Here is a 6,000-nt window from a genome sequence, read left to right as displayed (position 1 = left end):
TAAAAATAATCTTATAGATATCTAAGAGAAAAAAAGAATAACCCTTGTTTGATGGAAACCCTATCCCAAACAGATATGGACATTCACTATCGCCCAGCAGAATGCGTGTTTCCTTACACGTCACGTGATGAACTTTATAATTTTCACAGTGGGCGACTTCGATTCATACCCGAGTATTAACTCTTGGTTGACGTCACATGACCGGATGTTTACACAAACATGTGCTTTTCAAGCGAACTCATATGAATTTGAAGGGTAGCGAAAATAAAATAAATTTCATCTATGACTTTTCAAAGGCGGTCGAATAGGTCCATTTTGACATCATCTGTTGAGTAAATTTTTTCTATAGCTTTTGCTGCAGTCGAAATGTTTTTTCTTTTTCAGCTCTGAACTTTTTTGGTTTCGAATTTGAATTTATGTCTCTGCTGTTATCGGGGAGTAAGCCTGGAAAATCTAATCAAATAAACATATATTCATATAAATTATAAAGCGTTCAAATAGAAAGTGCGTTTCGAAGTTTGCTTTTAAGGAAAAGCGATGCTAAACATAATATTTAGTAAAAAAAATAATTCCTACGTTCGGGTTTTTCTTTCGATGCCGCCATATCGAAACTCTAGTAATCCTACTGTATGGCTAGGTTAGCTTGGGTAGAGTTCATAAGGTCATATGACGTATTTTGAGTAGTAACTACGGTCGTTCGATTGAAACTCAAGTAACTCGAGTACGTACTCGGGTACGAATCGAAGTCGCCCAGAGTTACCTGGGTATGGAAATCACATGGTTAATTATAATATTCAACAATAACAACGTGGCCAAATGGCCTATTCAGTTACTATAGACAAAATGTACACACGAAGAAGCAGTTTCTTCTCTTTTTTGACCATGAGTGCATGTTTGTCTATTGATCTCCTTTTAATATGAGGTAAAATATATAAATATACAACTACATGTACTATAACAAGAGACCCAAGGGCCACATCGCTCACCTGATACATCTACTAGGAAAAAGCACATATCAGAACAAAACTGAAAGTTTACTCCTGGTGCTTGAATCTTGACCCTCCTGGGTGCTATGATTTGAACAATGTACAATCTACACTACCTGAGGATGTTTCCATATAATCGAAAAATATCACTAATCATGGCTTTGAAGTACTTGAAAAGAAGGTTTTGAAAGGTTTCCCTATTTATCCTTATGTACAACTTTTGTCAGCCATTTTGGGCCCAAAACTAGCCCTAGAGGTCATGATTTGACAAGTCTGAATCTTCACTAACTGAGGATGATTCCACAGTAGTTTTGTCTTTCCTGACCCAAGGTCTTGAGAAGATTTTTTAAAGATTTTTCCTATATATTCCTATGTAAAACTTTGATACGCCATTTTGGCCCAACCCTACCTCCGGGGGTCATGATTTAAACAAACTTGAATCTACACTACCTGAGGATAATTCCATGTAAGTTTCATATTTCCTTTCTCAATGATTCTTAAGAAGAAGATTTTTAAAAGATTTTTCCTATATATTCCTATGTAAAACTTTGGTCGGCCATTTTGGCCCCGCCCTAGCCCCGGGGGTCATGATTTGAACAAACTTGAATCAACACTACCTGAGGATGATCCCACATGAGTTTCATCTTTCCTGGCCCAGTGGTTCTTGAGAAGAAGATTTTTAAAAGATTTTTCCTATATATTCCTATGCAAAACTTTGGTCGGCCATTTTGGCCCCACCCTAACCCCAGGGGTCATGATTTGAACAAACTTGAATCTACACTACCTGAGGATGATTCTTCATGAGTTTCATCTTTCCTGGCCCAGTGGTTCTTGAGAAGAAGATTTTTAAAGATTTTTCCCATATATTCCTATGTAAAACTTTGGTCGGCCATTTTGGCCCCACCCTAGCCCCGGGGGTCATGTTTTGAACAAACTTGAATCTACACTACCTGAGGAGGATTTCACATGAGTTTCTTTTTTCCTGGCCCAGTGGTTCTTAGAAAGGAGATTTTTAAAGATTTTCCCTATATATTCCTATGTAAAACTTTGATCGGCCATTTTGGCCCCACCCTAGCCCCGGGGGTCATGATTTGAACAAACTTGAATTTACACTACCTGAAGATAATTCCACATAAGTTTCATCTTTCCTGGCCCAGTGGTTCTTGAGAAGAAGATTTTTTAAAAATGGTATTAATTTTTCACTAATTAATTATCTCCCCTTGGAAGAGGGTGTGGCCCTTTATTTGAACAATCTTGAATCCCCTTTACCCAGGAATACTTTGTGCCAAGTTTGGTTGAAATTTGCCCAGTGGTTCTTGAGAAGAAGATGAAAATGTGAAAAGTTTCCGACAACGGCAACAACTGCAACAACGCCAACGACAACGACGGACAAATTTTGATCAGAAAAGCTCACTTGAGCCTTCGGCTCAGGTGAGATTAAAAGGAGAATAATAGACAAGCATGCGCTGACTATGTATTAAGCCTGTTAAAAGGTGGGCGTACTCATTATCCTATGGAGATTCCAGAATATGGGATGACCCCTCCCAATAAAAACGACTTCGAACTTCGTTAATACGAACTTTTAATTAACGTAATTAAATAAAGTTGCAGTTAAGACAATGGCCAGTCCTACCATTAAAAGAAATATGCCCATTTTTAAAATTAATTATGTCGCAATTTCTAAGTTTCCTTAAGTGAAGTCATCCTTTTCTATAATTTGGAGAGCCTAAATTCCATAATTTTGGTAAGTCGTTTGTTAAATACTATTTGAAAATGTAAGTGTAAATAATTGTTTGATTTTATCGCTAAACTTTCATAATTAAATAGGTTCAGTGGAGATCACTTTATAAATAAAAGTTATAAGTGTTTAAACTATAACTATATTGAGTAAATGCATTCAGATACGTATTTTCAGTGAGAGACTATTTTATAATTAGTGTATTGTATTATAATATGAACACTTGATTATTGTATACTGTACAGCAGGAAATTAACTCGCGGAGTTAATATTCGCTATATTCGCGGGAAAAGAAATTCCGCGAATTCAACATACAGTGAATAATTCTTTAAAGATTTATATGGATAAATTGAAATTTTGTTATTATCTATGATTAGATTCTTCAAATCTATTTCAAATTGTCTTTCCATACACACAAAGGCTTTAATTTATCCGAGATGTAGACTGTCTTAATAATTTTGCGAGTGTATGGATCAGTTACAAACACATAGTTGTTGATTTCTTTTTTTTAAAAGTTTGTTAATTGTTAAATTAATTTCTATAGCCAACTATTAATTTTGCCATCTAGTAGACGTATGATGTAATTATTTATCAAAACATACTTGTTTAAATACACCCGTGCGTGTCACTCAGTCATTACCTTTAATCAAGGCAATTACTGGTAAACAGGGTAAAGGCAATTAATTTATTTCAATTATATGATTAAAAGTTCAACATTTTGACAAAGGAATGATTTCTTTCTGATAAAAAAAAAATTGAATGTGTAACATTATTTTGACTTCAAATCGGGATCAGTCCTGTGATTCGCTATTATTCAATCGGGGTCAAACTAGACCAAGTATGTAGACTTTCCGATCTAAAATACGGGATATACATGTACAAATTTTGTAACATAGAAACCGGAAAAATCAGTTCACTTATTATATACCTAAAGAAAAAGGCTTGCAAGTACTTTTAAAAAATTGTATTATTTTTCCTTCCGCCAATTCACACGACTGCGATTTGCTGAAAATTGAACAAATCGCGATCTTTTCCGACCGCGATTTTAACCTGCTATACAGTACATTACTGAGGTTTTGTACATTATTTTACAGGGCCAATTATCTTTATTTTCGGGAATATCCTATTTCCTATGTGCGAAATGATTTGGAAATATTATAATATATAACCCTAACTTGCAGAACTTTGAAACCTGTGTTGTCTTCTTTTAATATACAACCAAGGTGTACAGAACGTGTAAGATAAAAGAATAAATACGAAAATTGATCGATCAAAAAATACGATGCAATAACATGAATAAAGAGGGGATAGAGAGGTATACTGAACTAAGTCAGACTGAAAACAAAGGCAAAACAATTGGTATGCATTAATCGACTAAAAAAAGACCCAATAAGAGGGTTTGTTTGCTAATGAAGATGACAGTCAGTTTAAAAATGATAAGTAAAACAATTTCAAAACGCTTTCCGAAATTTTTTATGTTTGAAAAGTTTATTTTAAAATAAAACATTGTACCTAATCATAGTTATTTGTATTATCGGTAAAATCAAGATCGGCTATCTGATGTAATTTAGATATAGATTAATTGTATTTCACTACGTTTGAGAATTTTTATGACAAATGTGTTTTGTCCAGCAACATGTTAAATTTAGAGATTGTATTGTCGCACCTTCAGATCAAATATGACCTCCTGTAAATTTGGCATATGGTACAATTTACTTCCTGGTCTGCATTCCAGTTATGCATGACTTAAATACCTAAGATATTTTTATCTGCCGACTGAGAAGTTTAAATAAAGGGTGTTAAGAGAGTCTGTTCCATTAATGAAATATCTTTAAAATATTACTTAAAATTATGAATTTTCCTGAAAATTTGTCTTACAAAATATTTCTATTTGAAAAAAAAAGGGTTCTTGCAGGAAAATATAAAATATTTCTCCAATGTCATGAAAATATAAACGAAATATCTGTATATATCTGTGACTTTTTATTTTGTGTGAAAATGTACGATTATACAGCAAAACACGGTTATAACGAAGTCGCTTGGACCTATGAAATCACTTCGTTATATCCGTAACTCGCTATAACCGTATAAGAAATTAATTAAATCTATATAACCGGGGATCTAAGATGACTTCGCAATATCCGTGTTCGTACTAATCGAGTTTTGCTGTATACATTTATTTCTTTTTAGCGTATCTTACATCGTTTAATCAGAGCGGGTCTATACTTACGATGCCTGGTAGTGGCTGGCGAAAAGACAGGCAATTACACCCGTAGAATAAAGACCGGGGTCATTATTCTACAACAAAAAAGTCCACACTCATTATTCGACGTCGAACCCTTTGCCCTTCGAGAAAGTGCCATCATCCTAAAAATTTGCATACCCCACGTGAAGAAAAATGAACCAGTAGAATAATGACCCCCTGTGGATTAAAGATGTTTTAGGGAGCAAAAAGGATAAATAAAGAGACTTATTTACATAATTACCCATCTGAGCTAAATTTGGAATATATCTCATTATATGATTTATTTCATGCTATTTAAAGTCAATGCGATGATCCAGAATATAGAGGAGTTAAAGATTTATCGAGGCAAAAGGACTTGGTGAACATTGTTTTTCGAAGGAGAAAATTCATCGTACCGAAAGAAAAATGAAACAATATAATATAATATACCTTAGCTTGATGAAGTTACCCCGGCAGGTATCCATCTCCTGACTCTTATACTGCCGAATGACATTTAATTAGGCTTTAACAGAATCTTCGTTACATAGTGCCAACGCGCTTTGCAAAAAATTACGCACCTGTGACAAAATCAAAGCAGTTTTGAAAATTTATTTCAAATGTGTTAAATTTAAGACACACTCAACGCAAATTAAAAATAAATTCAAAGTGCATTAAAAGTGTACATAAATATTTTTCTTACCATGGGGACATATTACGCACTTTTACGCACGTAAATTTAATTCAATGTACTCAATTAACCTTATTAAGAAAAAAAGAATAAGACAAGTAGAAGGTCTCTTAGCCAAACTTTTTTTTCTTATACATTGTACATAGCCGTCGGAAGCAAATCGAAAGTGACTAACCCCCAAAGGTAATTAAACCCACTTTTCAATGCCTATATTATGTAATTTTTGCAAAACATTTATGTGCCTAAGCCCCCCATCTCCCGGTACCGATGCATATGTTACGCCCTAATATATGTATCTGCATACCGGTAACTGGTATGTCGTTAAAAACTTTCAATAAATTTAGCATGTTTAGTTTAAAATTTA

This window comes from Saccostrea cucullata, unplaced genomic scaffold (assembly GCF_032062105.1).
Source record: "Saccostrea cucullata isolate Sc308-1 unplaced genomic scaffold, CSIRO_AGI_Scuc_v1 ctg5655, whole genome shotgun sequence".
Classification (NCBI taxonomy): domain Eukaryota; kingdom Metazoa; phylum Mollusca; class Bivalvia; order Ostreida; family Ostreidae; genus Saccostrea; species Saccostrea cuccullata.
This window is presented reverse-complemented; position numbering follows the sequence as displayed.